General features: G+C 51.1%; 10 non-coding genes across 10 annotated transcripts; 7 read left to right on the top strand and 3 right to left on the bottom strand.

Annotated features, from left to right (window-relative positions):
• Positions 1-1,373: 1,373 nt before the first annotated feature.
• On the top strand, positions 1,374-1,445 carry Trnap-ugg (transfer RNA proline (anticodon UGG)). Its single transcript has one exon. It is a non-coding gene; the product is annotated as a tRNA-Pro (tRNA).
• Positions 1,446-2,047: 602 nt separating this feature from the next.
• Positions 2,048-2,120, bottom strand: Trnav-uac (transfer RNA valine (anticodon UAC)). Its single transcript has one exon. It is a non-coding gene; the product is annotated as a tRNA-Val (tRNA).
• Positions 2,121-2,355: 235 nt separating this feature from the next.
• Positions 2,356-2,427, top strand: Trnap-cgg (transfer RNA proline (anticodon CGG)). Its single transcript has one exon. It is a non-coding gene; the product is annotated as a tRNA-Pro (tRNA).
• Positions 2,428-9,447: 7,020 nt separating this feature from the next.
• Trnav-uac (transfer RNA valine (anticodon UAC)) lies at positions 9,448-9,520 on the bottom strand. The gene has a single exon. It is a non-coding gene; the product is annotated as a tRNA-Val (tRNA).
• Positions 9,521-9,755: 235 nt separating this feature from the next.
• Positions 9,756-9,827, top strand: Trnap-cgg (transfer RNA proline (anticodon CGG)). Its single transcript has one exon. It is a non-coding gene; the product is annotated as a tRNA-Pro (tRNA).
• Positions 9,828-11,702: 1,875 nt separating this feature from the next.
• Positions 11,703-11,774, top strand: Trnap-ugg (transfer RNA proline (anticodon UGG)). The gene has a single exon. It is a non-coding gene; the product is annotated as a tRNA-Pro (tRNA).
• A 602-nt stretch (positions 11,775-12,376) lies between these two features.
• On the bottom strand, positions 12,377-12,449 carry Trnav-uac (transfer RNA valine (anticodon UAC)). Its single transcript has one exon. It is a non-coding gene; the product is annotated as a tRNA-Val (tRNA).
• Positions 12,450-12,684: 235 nt separating this feature from the next.
• Positions 12,685-12,756, top strand: Trnap-cgg (transfer RNA proline (anticodon CGG)). The gene has a single exon. It is a non-coding gene; the product is annotated as a tRNA-Pro (tRNA).
• A 1,851-nt stretch (positions 12,757-14,607) lies between these two features.
• Trnap-ugg (transfer RNA proline (anticodon UGG)) lies at positions 14,608-14,679 on the top strand. Its single transcript has one exon. It is a non-coding gene; the product is annotated as a tRNA-Pro (tRNA).
• Positions 14,680-15,589: 910 nt separating this feature from the next.
• Trnap-cgg (transfer RNA proline (anticodon CGG)) lies at positions 15,590-15,661 on the top strand. The gene has a single exon. It is a non-coding gene; the product is annotated as a tRNA-Pro (tRNA).
• Positions 15,662-17,350: the final 1,689 nt, after the last annotated feature.

Genomic DNA, 17,350 nt, shown 5'->3' with positions numbered 1-17,350 from the left:
CTGCTGCTCTTTCTTTCCTTACGAGATACCGTCGATTCGCGCAGTCGTTATTGCAAAAGATGTCACCAAAGGCGATCGCTTCGTTAGCGGCACGGCGCCTGGGCTCGGCGGCAGCCAGCTCTACATTGAGGCACCAGCAGCCCCAGCCCCTCCAGGCCGCCGCCGGCGCCACAGCGCAAGGAGTCGGCGCCCGCCCTGCAATGCCCCCTGTCGTTGCACATTCCACCCGCCTTTTATCCTCTCCATGTCTGACTCACTACCCTAAATGACGCTGCAGTCGACGTGCTTATTACTATCGCTTTTGGAAGAACCAAGGCGCAGTATTCTAGTGACGAACCGGTATTGCAAATTTGGATTAAGTAAAAATTTATTGTGTGGTCGAGCGACACCCCCGTCTCGCTCTTCCTAGATGATCGCTGCTGCGCGGAGTAACTCCTAGCGCGCCGATGGCTTCAGAGTTGGTCTTCTCGAAGTTTTGCTTTTGCACTGCATTCCGCAATCTTATAGTTACGTGCTTCGGTTTCCCGACGTTCTTGTGTTTAGTGCGTTCGGCTTCTCTTAACCCTTAGCCACCGCTTGCCGAAATTTCCACACTGTCATCTGTCGATCTGCAGAGCTCGATGAAAGTACCGCGGCCGTTCCTGAACTCGTGAAACGGCCGAATCTGTAGTTGTTTCCAGATCTCTCCCACACAACGGCCTCCCGGAAGCTTGGATTACAGGAGTACGCCACTACTCCCAGCCGCTGAATTACCTTTGAAGCAGAATGACATGAGCTGCACGCAGCTCCGATTTTTTTTTTTTTTTTTTTTTTTTTTGGTGTCTGACCTACTTTGAAAGATTTTGTAGTCGATTTACTTACCACTATCGCTGTTGGAAGGAGGAAACCACGTGATAATCACACAGTATTCTAGAGACGATCAGGTAATGAAAATTTAGAATAAGTAAAACAGTATCAAAAGAAGTTGTGTGGTGGAGCGGCACATGCAATTCACGCTTCCTAGATGATCGTTGCTGCATAGAATAATTCTTTTGTCTGTGGCGTCTTCAGTATTCGTCTTCTGGAAGTTTTGCTTGCAGTATATTCTTCAATATTTTCATTATGAGTTGGTGCTTGCTTTCCCGATGTTATTTTGTTTAGTGCATTCGCCTTCTCTTAACCCTGAGAAACCACATACGGAAACTGAGGCACTGCCGGCTGTTCATAAGCAGAGTTCGATGAAGTTATTTCGCTTTTTATTCGGCGCCTTTAATATTCTTCTCATCAGTGGTGAGTGCTGCCTGCAGAAAGCGCTTATCTTGCGAATTCACGTGAAAGTTTGTGTTCCCTGGGAGATGCACTACTTGTGATTAGCTTGAGTGGTGCGGGCAGGTGGCTCGTTGGTCTAGGGGTATGATTCCTGCTTTGGGTGCAGGAGGTCCCGGGTTCAAATCCCGGACGAGCCCTGCCATTTTGACCGTGCTGAAGAGTAGGTAGAACTCAGTCCCGGTTGCAGCTCCTCAATGAAGAGTAAGACGCCTGTTATATCACGTGGATATAACAAGAATCCGGCACCAGTAAAGTACGTAGGTGGAATTCGGTAGAAAGGCAGACGGTAATTTTTCTTGCAACGGAAAACAAGGTTGTCTTTGCGGAATATGTGCACCGTGAGTGGAGATTCAGCTTGATTGTGCGACAGTCTACCTTCATCTTACTAGCGACGGCAACAACCAATGGGTGGGACGTAAGACTGAGCGTGGCTAAGAGTTTCTCATTATTAGTTACCTTCACACTTTGTCACAGCCGTGACAAGGCGAGTAGCGCGAGCTCAGGATAGCCAGTAGGAAGCGCACCTGAAGTAGCCCTGAAGAACCGGGTTGTATATTTTGCCAGCCATAATGGAGCTAGGGGCGTTCTCAGTTACCAAATACCGGTGCAATAAGAGAGCAACAGTATTTGACAGTAAAATGACGCCCTATCCATCTAGAATATGACATTGATTGTCTCTGCATACGCATCCGTGAGGTCATCCCGGAAATGAAATCCGATATACGGATTAAAATTGTTGTGTTCCCGCCCGGGATCGAACCGGGGACCTTCTGCGTGTAAAGCAGACGTGATAACCGCTACACCACGGAAACGACGGTTCGTCTGATGTGCCACCCGGAGACTCGTGGTAGCAACAGTTTTCCTTCTGTGTTAGCAAGGGCATCGGCTACGAGCTCCCTCCGATTCGTGAGGTTCCTATAGTACAAGAAGTCGATGAAAACAATCCAACCGCGACAGCCAGAGAGAACGCTGGGTGAGCTGCAGCCGTACATGGTGAGACCATCAACGGTGGCGTCATTCACATGCAGTGTGTTTTCGGAACGAACAGGCTCGTTGGTCTAGGGGTATGATTCCTGCTTCGGGTGCAGGAGGTCCCGGGTTCAAATCCCGGACGAGCCCTTGCGTTTTGTACAACGGTGTGCTAACAAACCGCATGGCGGCGGCTGTTTCGCGCATTTCCAGGCCTCCAAGTCAGCGCTAAATCCGACAACCAGTTCTGAAACAGTTTCATTTGAGCCATGTGCACCCTGCTGGTGGAACGTTTGAAGTTGATTTAAATGGTCACAGTAGAGATCGTAGCAAGTGTCTTGCTGAGTGCGACGAAAACTTGTTTCCGCCCGCAATCGAACCGGGGACCTTGTGCGTGTTAGGCAGACGTTATAACCGCTACACCACGGAAACTGCTACGCTCTGCCCTCCACATGTGATACAACTTGTAGGACGATCGCCATTGTGGCGTAAAAATCACTTTGCGGAAACGCACAATGCCGGTATTTCGCATTCGTGTGAAACAATCGACAGCACCCTTGACTGCCTGAATGCCATGTCGAATAAGAGCTCAAGAAGTCATCGGAAACGCTCGAGGGAGAGTCCTCAGCAGCATCTGCTGCTCTTTCTTTCCTTACGAGATACCGTCGATTCGCGCAGTCGTTATTGCAAAAGATGTCACCAAAGGCGATCGCTTCGTTAGCGGCACGGCGCCTGGGCTCGGCGGCAGCCAGCTCTACATGGAGGCACCAGCAGCCCCAGCCCCTCCAGGCCGCCGCCGGCGCCACAGCGCAAGGAGTCGGCGCCCGCCCTGCAATGCCCCCTGTCGTTGCACATTCCACCCGCCTTTTATCCTCTCCATGTCTGACTCACTACCCTAAATGACGCTGCAGTCGACGTGCTTATTACTATCGCTTTTGGAAGAACCAAGGCGCAGTATTCTAGTGACGAACCGGTATTGCAAATTTGGATTAAGTAAAAATTTATTGTGTGGTCGAGCGACACCCCCGTCTCGCTCTTCCTAGATGATCGCTGCTGCGCGGAGTAACTCCTAGCGCGCCGATGGCTTCAGAGTTGGTCTTCTCGAAGTTTTGCTTTTGCACTGCATTCCGCAATCTTATAGTTACGTGCTTCGGTTTCCCGACGTTCTTGTGTTTAGTGCGTTCGGCTTCTCTTAACCCTTAGCCACCGCTTGCCGAAATTTCCACACTGTCATCTGTCGATCTGCAGAGCTCGATGAAAGTACCGCGGCCGTTCCTGAGCTCGTGAAACGGCCGAATCTGTAGTTGTTTCCAGATCTCTCCCACACAACGGCCTCCCGGAAGCTTGGATTACAGGAGTACGCCACTACTCCCAGCCGCTGAATTACCTTTGAAGCAGAATGACATGAGCTACACGCAGCTCCGATTTTTTTTTTTTTGGTGTCTGACCTACTTTGAAAGATTTTGTAGTCGATTTACTTACCACTATCGCTGTTGGAAGGAGGAAACCACGTGATAATCACACAGTATTCTAGAGACGATCAGGTAATGAAAATTTAGAATAAGTAAAACAGTATCAAAAGAAGTTGTGTGGTGGAGCGGCACATGCAATTCACGCTTCCTAGATGATCGTTGCTGCATAGAATAATTCTTTTGTCTGTGGCGTCTTCAGTATTCGTCTTCTGGAAGTTTTGCTTGCAGTATATTCTTCAATATTTTCATTATGAGTTGGTGCTTGCTTTCCCGATGTTATTTTGTTTAGTGCATTCGCCTTCTCTTAACCCTGAGAAACCACATACGGAAACTGAGGCACTGCCGGCTGTTCATAGTCGGCTTTCAGCCGTGTTACCGTGCGGACGGGCTAGGCACGCCGGGCAGTGCTCCGCAGGTGGTGTTGTTTACCCGCTAGCGCGCGGTCGCGTCGTTGTCTTGCCGTATAGTACCTGTACCGACCCGACATGGCGTTCTCATATCGAAAAGCTACAATCAAACTAACGTTCAACGCATCGTACACGAGACCGAAGGCCCATGAAATTGAACGGTTTCTACGAGACATCATGCACATCGAACCACAAGAACTGATAGGAATTCATCTGTCTATTGTAACCAGCACAGTGTACCTCAAACTGATTGACGAAGCGGCCTGCGACAGACTACTCCAACGATCTGCAAACGGCTTTCGCTTCTGTCACGCAGACGGTAACGTGAGCGTGGTAGGAGTTGACCATGCTGGTCTGGGGGTGCGTACCGTGCGCATCTTTGAACTACCGTTCGAAGTTCCTGCCAACCTAGTCGTTGATGCGCTGCGGCCATACGGCACAGTTCTGAGCCACACGGAGGAGAAATGGAACACATTCGAAACGTACCCTGTCCTTAACGGGGTACGACAAGTGCGCATAGAACTTAAGAAGCACGTTCCATCGTATATTTTCGTTGGTGGCTGCCGCGCAATTGTTATATATGATGGACAACCGAGGACCTGCTCGGGCTGCGGCCAGGAGGGCCATGTTAGAACTGAGTGTCTGCAGCGTCGCCTCGTTCAGGTGCCCCGCAATGAACTTCCCCAACGATCCACTATGACCTCTCTCCCGCTAACATATGTGGAGGCGGCACGACATGATGTGATGGATGATCAAAACCTGCTCCCTCCTCAAGCCGCTGCCAGCTCCGTTGGAGAGTCAGAGCCGCCGACGACGCCGCAGCCCGACGGTGCAGAGGTTCCTACAGCCTCCGCCCACCGCAGCGTCGTGGGCACCCAGCCACCGTCACTGTCGGGATCAGACACAGGGGTTCCTAGCGACCGAGACTGTGTCGAGTCCCGCCCTCCAGTGGATGTCGAATCTCGGACCCGAAAGCAAAAATCACCCAAGCGACACAAGAAGAGGCGATTGTCAGCTGACGAACAGGACAGGAATGTGAAGCTGGCGGAAGCCATCGACTTCGTTGACCCGCCCACAATTGCAACGGACTCCAGTGGCATCATTCACCAGAAGGTGCCTGAAGACAGGGAACACTCTCCTAAATCTGGTGGCCCAGAAAACGAGGCGCACTGCGTCGACTCCCAAAATGTAGGCTCCTGTGAAAGCGTCCAGCCCCCAATGACATCACAATCGTCTCTTGGTGATTGGGCAGACGATATGGAGGCAGATGATGCACAGCAAACATCGATATCTCCACCAGAGCCCATGGCTGACATTGAGCCCGGAGGGCTCTGCCAGTCAGGGACTCCTACGGCACAGTAATGCACAGCATACAGATGGATGGCTGTGTGGTGTGTGGTGTGTGAGATCACTGTGGGATTGCACCGGCACACTGCCTCCGCCACTTGATATGTCTCAGTCATACCGTGTGGGAACAGTCAACGTAAATGGTGTCCACTCCACTGTCAAGACCCGCATGTTGCACGACATGATCAGAGCGGCAGACTTGGACATTGCCCTTCTCCAGGAGGTCCGTCCCGAGCTGTGTTTAGACCTATATGGCTACACCACGTACAGCCTACCCGTAGGTGATGGCGCAGGAGGAACGGCCATCCTTCTCCGAGATGGCATAGACGCGACGGACGCGACGTACTTGCCGAACGGGCGAGGCATCGCACTCACGCTTGGCGCAGTGCGCCTCATTAACGTCTACGCTCCCTCCGGTAATTCGCACCGTGGTGACAGGCATGTCTTCTATTCGGAGGAGTTGGCCCCACTTTTGCAAGGAAATATGGACCATTACATTGTGGGCGGCGATTTTAACAGTGTTCTGCGGCCCGAGGACCAGATACCGCATTACGTCCCATGCCCGGCTCTACAAGCATTGATACGTGACCTCGCGCTCCACGACACATGGCTCTTACATCATGGGACCCAGAGTGGATATACGCACTTTACCAGCCATTCTGCTAGTCGTCTGGACCGGATATACGTCTCGCGTGCCCTCCGCACAGCAACCCGTGATGCAGAACTCAGGCCGACGGCCTTCACGGACCATCTCGCGTACATCTGCACTGTCACCTTGCCCCGACAACTCACAAGACGCAGCAGGGGCCCGTGGACGCTGAACGTCTCCCTCCTTCGCGAGGAAGCGTGTCGGCGAGCAGTCACTGACACGTGGCGTCGATGTATCAGGCGCCTGCCTCTGTATGCTTCCACGTTGCTGTGGTGGCTGGGATGTGTCAAACCTGCCCTCCGAAAGACCTTGATGGCCTACGGGCGTGACAGATCGAACTGGCAAAGGGCAACATCGGAATTTTACTATACAGCGTTACGTGAGCTGGCGACGCAACCGCCGTCTCCCGAACGTCAGATGTCCGTACAACGCATCAAAGCTCGTCTACTTCGCATCAGGACAGAGCAGCTAGACGGTGTCCGCATCCGTGCGCGAGTGCAAGACTGTATCCCCAACGAAACAGCGTCAGTGTATCACATTGTGCGCGAGAGGCGCCACCGCAAACGTCAGCTCATTACGGCGGTAAACACGGAGGACGGCGGGCGCGCAGTGACACAAACGGACATCGCGCACACGTTCGCCAGACACTATGGGAACTTGTACATGGAAGATCCGCGAAATGTTCGTGATTATGACGAGCCTTTGCACGATTTTCCCGCCCCTCGGGACGTGGCACCCGATGATAGTCTGCTGCTGCCCATTACACCCGACGAGCTGACATCGGCCTTGGCACGTGGAGCACCGAACAAGTCGCCTGGACCGGACGGTTTACCCCTGGAATTCTACCGCACTTTTTACCACCTTATAGGTGACAAGTGGCTCCAAATGTTTCAAGACCTGATCCGCCCTGATTTCACTGTCCCCACAGAATTCACAGAAGGCATCTTGATCCCAGTTCCGAAACCGAATGGTGGTTGTAGGTGGCAGGATTTTCGCCCACTCACACTCCTCAACAACGACTACAAGATCTTCGCCCGTATCCTCCGCGCGCGTCTCCACACCGCTATCGGGAAAGCCATCCACACCGATCAGACATGCTTAGGTGGTGTCAGCAACATTCATACGGCGTTAGGAGCATACCGCGACGTAATTGCTTTGACCGCGGCCTGCAAAATTCGAGGCGCCCTTGTCGCCGTAGATTTTGACCACGCATTCGACCGCGTCGATCACGGCTTCTTACGCGCAGTTTTGCAACACATGGGCCTCTCTCCGGAGTCTGCACAGGTGGTCCTTCGACTGGTCCACGGAGCGCGCTCCCGCATGATGGTCAACGGTTATCAGGCTGGTCACATTGTCGTTGGACGGTCAGTGCGACAAGGGTGCCCCCTGTCGGGCATATTATTTGCTGCAGCGCTTGAACCAGCTTTACATGGTCTACGGCAGCGATTAACTGGTATCTCCTTGCGGGACGTGACCTTTTGTTGTGGTGCATTCGCCGATGACGTGGTGTTCCTGGCCAGATCAGAGGATGAAATGCACATGGCGCTACAGTGGCTACGCCAGTACGGGGCGGTCGCTGGGAGCGTCATCAACGTGAAGAAGACAAAATACATGGATGTCGGAGGGGGGATTTCCCACACAACGGCGGTGCCCTTTGACAAGGTGCCCGTACTCAAGTGTTTAGGAGTGCAATTCTATAGCAATGTCCGCCGCACGGCGGCGGCTACGTACCGCCGGATCCTACACCAGACACGTGCTCTGCTGCAGGACAACAAACTGCGTCGCTTGGATATGCTCCTCAGAACACGTTATGTCAACACCTATCTTGTCTCAAAACTGAACTATTTTGCGCATATCCTTCCCTTGACAGCTACGATGGCCGACAGATTTCAAGCAGCATATGGACATTTCGTAAGCACCGGTCTGGTTTTTAAAGTCCGATACGCCACCCTGACACTGCCGCAGCGGGCGGGCGGTATCGGTTTAATTCATGTATATAACCGTGCGCGATCGCTTTATCTCAACACTATGCGTCGCACGTGGACCTCTGCCCACGCCACTCTGACGGGCACTCTGATAGCGGAAGTGGCACCACACTCCCTGCATCCCCCGGTTTCTGTAGGACACATTTCACCGGCACTCACCCACATCAGAGACTTCTTTATTGACTTCAGCTACTTACGGTCAGAACTTCCGACGACACGGAAGCCCACCACAAAAGACTATTATCGCCTCTATCAGCAGCGGCAACCTGTAAATACGGTCACCCACAGACATCCTGAAGTTGCCTGGAATACGGTGTGGCGAGCGGTACACACGCCTTTTCTACCTACGACGGTGCGTTCATTGTGGTACGTGGTTGTGAATGGGAAGTTTGCTACTCGTCAGAGGTTACATTCCATACATCTGACGGACGACCCCTTGTGTCCGACATGCTCAGTCGCTGACTCGGATGCACACCGTCTGACGTGTGCCGCGACCAGCGAGTGCTGGCTACTGACGCAGCGCATGCTGGCATTACTCTTGCGGCGATTACCGGAGTCTATCTCCCCTGATGACGTATTGCGCCCCGACGACGTATACTTTCCATCAACCAGAACGAACGCCGTTAACTGGCTAAAAGGCATGGCCGTTTACTACATATTTTGCGATGCTCCCAAAGGCACACTCGACTTTTGGTCCCTATTGATGACGACACATGCAGCTTTCAGCCGCCACCCGAAGTACAGAACTCGTTTCGCAAATTATTTAGGTTCATTATTTGCGGATCCTCCTGCTCACTGGGGCGTTCCGGGTATGAGACGCTGAAAATGAAGAAGAATCCTGGAGCATATTGATCCTCTACGGACGGAATAGGGGGGAACCCCTCCCAACAGACGAGAAGACGACACGGACGCTCGGCTACGGCAGTTGTAGGATCTTTCTTTGTAATGAAACTAAAATAAATCTATAATACAAAAAAAATTTATAAAAATTAAATAAATAAAAAGAACAACATTGACAAACCCACTCCATCCTCTTCCTGATCCTTCGTGACAAGGCGAGTAGCGCGAGCTCAGGATAGCCAGTAGGAAGCGCACCTGAAGTAGCCCTGAAGAACCGGGTTGTATATTTTGCCAGCCATAATGGAGCTAGGGGCGTTCTCAGTTACCAAATACCGGTGCAATAAGAGAGCAACAGTATTTGACAGTAAAATGACGCCCTATCCATCTAGAATATGACATTGATTGTCTCTGCATACGCATCCGTGAGGTCATCCCGGAAATGAAATCCGATATACGGATTAAAATTGTTGTGTTCCCGCCCGGGATCGAACCGGGGACCTTCTGCGTGTAAAGCAGACGTGATAACCGCTACACCACGGAAACGACGGTTCGTCTGATGTGCCACCCGGAGACTCGTGGTAGCAACAGTTTTCCTTCTGTGTTAGCAAGGGCATCGGCTACGAGCTCCCTCCGATTCGTGAGGTTCCTATAGTACAAGAAGTCGATGAAAACAATCCAACCGCGACAGCCAGAGAGAACGCTGGGTGAGCTGCAGCCGTACATGGTGAGACCATCAACGGCGGCGTCATTCACATGCAGTGTGTTTTCGGAACGAACAGGCTCGTTGGTCTAGGGGTATGATTCCTGCTTCGGGTGCAGGAGGTCCCGGGTTCAAATCCCGGACGAGCCCTTGCGTTTTGTACAACGGTGTGCTAACAAACCGCATGGCGGCGGCTGTTTCGCGCATTTCCAGGCCTCCAAGTCAGCGCTAAATCCGACAACCAGTTCTGAAACAGTTTCATTTGAGCCATGTGCACCCTGCTGGTGGAACGTTTGAAGTTGATTTAAATGGTCACAGTAGAGATCGTAGCAAGTGTCTTGCTGAGTGCGACGAAGACTTGTTTCCGCCCGCAATCGAACCGGGGACCTTGTGCGTGTTAGGCAGACGTTATAACCGCTACACCACGGAAACTGCTACGCTCTGCCCTCCACATGTGATACAACTTGTAGGACGATCGCCATTGTGGCGTAAAAATCACTTTGCGGAAACGCACAATGCCGGTATTTCGCATTCGTGTGAAACAATCGACAGCACCCTTGACTGCCTGAATGCCATGTCGAATAAGAGCTCAAGAAGTCATCGGAAACGCTCGAGGGAGAGTCCTCAGCAGCATCTGCTGCTCTTTCTTTCCTTACGAGATACCGTCGATTCGCGCAGTCGTTATTGCAAAAGATGTCACCAAAGGCGATCGCTTCGTTAGCGGCACGGCGCCTGGGCTCGGCGGCAGCCAGCTCTACATGGAGGCACCAGCAGCCCCAGCCCCTCCAGGCCGCCGCCGGCGCCACAGCGCAAGGAGTCGGCGCCCGCCCTGCAATGCCCCCTGTCGTTGCACATTCCACCCGCCTTTTATCCTCTCCATGTCTGACTCACTACCCTAAATGACGCTGCAGTCGACGTGCTTATTACTATCGCTTTTGGAAGAACCAAGGCGCAGTATTCTAGTGACGAACCGGTATTGCAAATTTGGATTAAGTAAAAATTTATTGTGTGGTCGAGCGACACCCCCGTCTCGCTCTTCCTAGATGATCGCTGCTGCGCGGAGTAACTCCTAGCGCGCCGATGGCTTCAGAGTTGGTCTTCTCGAAGTTTTGCTTTTGCACTGCATTCCGCAATCTTATAGTTACGTGCTTCGGTTTCCCGACGTTCTTGTGTTTAGTGCGTTCGGCTTCTCTTAACCCTTAGCCACCGCTTGCCGAAATTTCCACACTGTCATCTGTCGATCTGCAGAGCTCGATGAAAGTACCGCGGCCGTTCCTGAGCTCGTGAAACGGCCGAATCTGTAGTTGTTTCCAGATCTCTCCCACACAACGGCCTCCCGGAAGCTTGGATTACAGGAGTACGCCACTACTCCCAGCCGCTGAATTACCTTTGAAGCAGAATGACATGAGCTACACGCAGCTCCGATTTTTTTTTTTTTTTTTTTTTTTTTTTTTTTTTTTTTTTTTTTTGGTGTCTGACCTACTTTGAAAGATTTTGTAGTCGATTTACTTACCACTATCGCTGTTGGAAGGAGGAAACCACGTGATAATCACACAGTATTCTAGAGACGATCAGGTAATGAAAATTTAGAATAAGTAAAACAGTATCAAAAGAAGTTGTGTGGTGGAGCGGCACATGCAATTCACGCTTCCTAGATGATCGTTGCTGCATAGAATAATTCTTTTGTCTGTGGCGTCTTCAGTATTCGTCTTCTGGAAGTTTTGCTTGCAGTATATTCTTCAATATTTTCATTATGAGTTGGTGCTTGCTTTCCCGATGTTATTTTGTTTAGTGCATTCGCCTTCTCTTAACCCTGAGAAACCACATACGGAAACTGAGGCACTGCCGGCTGTTCATAAGCAGAGTTCGATGAAGTTATTTCGCTTTTTATTCGGCGCCTTTAATATTCTTCTCATCAGTGGTGAGTGCTGCCTGCAGAAAGCGCTTATCTTGCGAATTCACGTGAAAGTTTGTGTTCCCTGGGAGATGCACTACTTGTGATTAGCTTGAGTGGTGCGGGCAGGTGGCTCGTTGGTCTAGGGGTATGATTCCTGCTTTGGGTGCAGGAGGTCCCGGGTTCAAATCCCGGACGAGCCCTGCCATTTTGACCGTGCTGAAGAGTAGGTGGAACTCAGTCCCGAGTGCAGCTCCTCAATGAAGAGTAAGACGCCTGTTATATCACGTGGATATAACAAGAATCCGGCACCAGTAAAGTACGTAGGTGGAATTCGGTAGAAAGGCAGACGGTAATTTTTCTTGCAACGGAAAACAAGGTTGTCTTTGCGGAATATGTGCACCGTGAGTGGAGATTCAGCTTGATTGTGCGACAGTCTACCTTCATCTTACTAGCGACGGCAACAACCAATGGGTGGGACGTAAGACTGAGCGTGGCTAAGAGTTTCTCATTATTAGTTACCTTCACACTTTGTCACAGCCGTGACAAGGCGAGTAGCGCGAGCTCAGGATAGCCAGTAGGAAGCGCACCTGAAGTAGCCCTGAAGAACCGGGTTGTATATTTTGCCAGCCATAATGGAGCTAGGGGCGTTCTCAGTTACCAAATACCGGTGCAATAAGAGAGCAACAGTATTTGACAGTAAAATGACGCCCTATCCATCTAGAATATGACATTGATTGTCTCTGCATACGCATCCGTGAGGTCATCCCGGAAATGAAATCCGATATACGGATTAAAATTGTTGTGTTCCCGCCCGGAATCGAACCGGGGACCTTCTGCGTGTAAAGCAGACGTGATAACCTCTACACCACGGAAACGACGGTTCGTCTGATGTGCCACCCGGAGACTCGTGGTAGCAACAGTTTTCCTTCTGTGTTAGCAAGGGCATCGGCTACGAGCTCCCTCCGATTCGTGAGGTTCCGATAGTACAAGAAGTCGATGAAAACAATCCAACCGCGACAGCCAGAGAGAACGCTGGGTGAGCTGCAGCCGTACATGGTGAGACCATCAACGGTGGCGTCATTCACATGCAGTGTGTTTTCGGAACGAACAGGCTCGTTGGTCTAGGGGTATGATTCCTGCTTCGGGTGCGGGAGGTCCCGGGTTCAAATCCCGGACGAGCCCTTGCGTTTTGTACAACGGTGTGCTAACAAACCGCATGGCGGCGGCTGTTTCGCGCATTTCCAGGCCTCCAAGTCAGCGCTAAATCCGACAACCAGTTCTGAAACAGTTTCATTTGAGCCATGTGCACCCTGCTGGTGGAACGTTTGAAGTTGATTTAAATGGTCACAGTAGAGATCGTAGCAAGTGTCTTGCTGAGTGCGACGAAAACTTGTTTCCGCCCGCAATCGAACCGGGGACCTTGTGCGTGTTAGGCAGACGTTATAACCGCTACACCACGGAAACTGCTACGCTCTGCCCTCCACATGTGATACAACTTGTAGGACGATCGCCATTGTGGCGTAAAAATCACTTTGCGGAAACGCACAATGCCGGTATTTCGCATTCGTGTGAAACAATCGACACCACCCTTGACTGCCTGAATGCCATGTCGAATAAGAGCTCAAGAAGTCATCGGAAACGCTCGAGGGAGAGTCCTCAGCAGCATCTGCTGCTCTTTCTTTCCTTACGAGATACCGTCGATTCGCGCAGTCGTTATTGCAAAAGATGTCACCAAAGGCGATCGCTTCGTTAGCGGCACGGCGCCTGGGCTCGGCGGCAGCCAGCTCTACATGGAGGCACCAGCAGCCCCAGCCCCTCCAGGCCGCCGCCGGCGCCACAGCGCAAGGAGTCGGCGCCCGCCCTGCAATGCCCCCTGTCGTTGCACATTCCACCCGCCTTTTATCCTCTCCATGTCTGACTCACTACCCTAAATGACGCTGCAGTCGACGTGCTTATTACTATCGCTTTTGGAAGAACCAAGGCGCAGTATTCTAGTGACGAACCGGTATTGCAAATTTGGATTAAGTAAAAATTTATTGTGTGGTCGAGCGACACCCCCGTCTCGCTCTTCCTAGATGATCGCTGCTGCGCGGAGTAACTCCTAGCGCGCCGATGGCTTCAGAGTTGGTCTTCTCGAAGTTTTGCTTTTGCACTGCATTCCGCAATCTTATAGTTACGTGCTTCGGTTTCCCGACGTTCTTGTGTTTAGTGCGTTCGGCTTCTCTTAACCCTTAGCCACCGCTTGCCGAAATTTCCACACTGTCATCTGTCGATCTGCAGAGCTCGATGAAAGTACCGCGGCCGTTCCTGAGCTCGTGAAACGGCCGAATCTGTAGTTGTTTCCAGATCTCTCCCACACAACGGCCTCCCGGAAGCTTGGATTACAGGAGTACGCCACTACTCCCAGCCGCTGAATTACCTTTGAAGCAGAATGACATGAGCTACACGCAGCTCCGATTTTTTTTTTTTTTTTTTTTGGTGTCTGACCTACTTTGAAAGATTTTGTAGTCGATTTACTTACCACTATCGCTGTTGGAAGGAGGAAACCACGTGATAATCACACAGTATTCTAGAGACGATCAGGTAATGAAAATTTAGAATAAGTAAAACAGTATCAAAAGAAGTTGTGTGGTGGAGCGGCACATGCAATTCACGCTTCCTAGATGATCGTTGCTGCATAGAATAATTCTTTTGTCTGTGGCGTCTTCAGTATTCGTCTTCTGGAAGTTTTGCTTGCAGTATATTCTTCAATATTTTCATTATGAGTTGGTGCTTGCTTTCCCGATGTTATTTTGTTTAGTGCATTCGCCTTCTCTTAACCCTGAGAAACCACATACGGAAACTGAGGCACTGCCGGCTGTTCATAAGCAGAGTTCGATGAAGTTATTTCGCTTTTTATTCGGCGCCTTTAATATTCTTCTCATCAGTGGTGAGTGCTGCCTGCAGAAAGCGCTTATCTTGCGAATTCACGTGAAAGTTTGTGTTCCCTGGGAGATGCACTACTTGTGATTAGCTTGAGTGGTGCGGGCAGGTGGCTCGTTGGTCTAGGGGTATGATTCCTGCTTTGGGTGCAGGAGGTCCCGGGTTCAAATCCCGGACGAGCCCTGCCATTTTGACCGTGCTGAAGAGTAGGTGGAACTCAGTCCCGAGTGCAGCTCCTCAATGAAGAGTAAGACGCCTGTTATATCACGTGGATATAACAAGAATCCGGCACCAGTAAAGTACGTAGGTGGAATTCGGTAGAAAGGCAGACGGTAATTTTTCTTGCAACGGAAAACAAGGTTGCCTTTGCGGAATATGTGCACCGTGAGTGGAGATTCAGCTTGATTGTGCGACAGTCTACCTTCATCTTACTAGCGACGGCAACAACCAATGGGTGGGACGTAAGACTGAGCGTGGCTAAGAGTTTCTCATTATTAGTTACCTTCACACTTTGTCACAGCCGTGACAAGGCGAGTAGCGCGAGCTCAGGATAGCCAGTAGGAAGCGCACCTGAAGTAGCCCTGAAGAACCGGGTTGTATATTTTGCCAGCCATAATGGAGCTAGGGGCGTTCTCAGTTACCAAATACCGGTGCAATAAGAGAGCAACAGTATTTGACAGTAAAATGACGCCCTATCCATCTAGAATATGACATTGATTGTCTCTGCATACGCATCCGTGAGGTCATCCCGGAAATGAAATCCGATATACGGATTAAAATTGTTGTGTTCCCGCGCGGGATCGAACCGGGGATCTTCTGCGTGTAAAGCAGACGGGATAGCCGCTACACCACGGAAACGACGGTTCGTCTGATGTGCCACCCGGAGACTCGTGGTAGCAACAGTTTTCCTTCTGTGTTAGCAAGGGCATCGGCTACGAGCTCCCTCCGATTCGTGAGGTTCCTATAGTACAAGAAGTCGATGAAAACAATCCAACCGCGACAGCCAGAGAGAACGCTGGGTGAGCTGCAGCCGTACATGGTGAGACCATCAACGGCGGCGTCATTCACATGCAGTGTGTTTTCGGAACGAACAGGCTCGTTGGTCTAGGGGTATGATTCCTGCTTCGGGTGCAGGAGGTCCCGGGTTCAAATCCCGGACGAGCCCTTGCGTTTTGTACAACGGTGTGCTAACAAACCGCATGGCGGCGGCTGTTTCGCGCATTTCCAGGCCTCCAAGTCAGCGCTAAATCCGACAACCAGTTCTGAAACAGTTTCATTTGAGCCATGTGCACCCTGCTGGTGGAACGTTTGAAGTTGATTTAAATGGTCACAGTAGAGATCGTAGCAAGTGTCTTGCTGAGTGCGACGAAAACTTGTTTCCGCCCGCAATCGAACCGGGGACCTTGTGCGTGTTAGGCAGACGTTATAACCGCTACACCACGGAAACTGCTACGCTCTGCCCTCCACATGTGATACAACTTGTAGGACGATCGCCATTGTGGCGTAAAAATCACTTTGCGGAAACGCACAATGCCGGTATTTCGCATTCGTGTGAAACAATCGACAGCACCCTTGACTGCCTGAATGCCATGTCGAATAAGAGCTCAAGAAGTCATCGGAAACGCTCGAGGGAGAGTCCTCAGCAGCATCTGCTGCTCTTTCTTTCCTTACGAGATACCGTCGATTCGCGCAGTCGTTATTGCAAAAGATGTCACCAAAGGCGATCGCTTCGTTAGCGGCACGGCGCCTGGGCTCGGCGGCAGCCAGCTCTACATGGAGGCACCAGCAGCCCCAGCCCCTCCAGGCCGCCGCCGGCGCCACAGCGCAAGGAGTCGGCGCCCGCCCTGCAATGCCCCCTGTCGTTGCACATTCCACCCGCCTTTTATCCTCTCCATGTCTGACTCACTACCCTAAATGACGCTGCAGTCGACGTGCTTATTACTATCGCTTTTGGAAGAACCAAGGCGCAGTATTCTAGTGACGAACCGGTATTGCAAATTTGGATTAAGTAAAAATTTATTGTGTGGTCGAGCGACACCCCCGTCTCGCTCTTCCTAGATGATCGCTGCTGCGCGGAGTAACTCCTAGCGCGCCGATGGCTTCAGAGTTGGTCTTCTCGAAGTTTTGCTTTTGCACTGCATTCCGCAATCTTATAGTTACGTGCTTCGGTTTCCCGACGTTCTTGTGTTTAGTGCGTTCGGCTTCTCTTAACCCTTAGCCACCGCTTGCCGAAATTTCCACACTGTCATCTGTCGATCTGCAGAGCTCGATGAAAGTACCGCGGCCGTTCCTGAGCTCGTGAAACGGCCGAATCTGTAGTTGTTTCCAGATCTCTCCCACACAACGGCCTCCCGGAAGCTTGGATTACAGGAGTACGCCACTACTCCCAGCCGCTGAATTACCTTTGAAGCAGAATGACATGAGCTACACGCAGCTCCGATTTTTTTTTTTTTTTTTTTTTTTTTTTGGTGTCTGACCTACTTTGAAAGATTTTGTAGTCGATTTACTTACCACTATCGCTATTGGAAGGAGGAAACCACGTGATAATCACACAGTATTCTAGAGACGATCAGGTAATGAAAATTTAGAATAAGTAAAACAGTATCAAAAGAAGTTGTGTGGTGGAGCGGCACATGCAATTCACGCTTCCTAGATGATCGTTGCTGCATAGAATAATTCTTTTGTCTGTGGCGTCTTCAGTATTCGTCTTCTGGAAGTTTTGCTTGCAGTATATTCTTCAATATTTTCATTATGAGTTGGTGCTTGCTTTCCCGATGTTATTTTGTTTAGTGCATTCGCCTTCTCTTAACCCTGAGAAACCACATACGGAAACTGAGGCACTGCCGGCTGTTCA

Source organism: Schistocerca nitens, chromosome 2 (assembly GCF_023898315.1).
Source record: "Schistocerca nitens isolate TAMUIC-IGC-003100 chromosome 2, iqSchNite1.1, whole genome shotgun sequence".
Taxonomy (NCBI): Eukaryota; Metazoa; Arthropoda; class Insecta; order Orthoptera; family Acrididae; genus Schistocerca; species Schistocerca nitens.
Note: the sequence above shows the minus strand (reverse complement) of the source record. Positions and strands in the feature narration are given on the sequence as shown.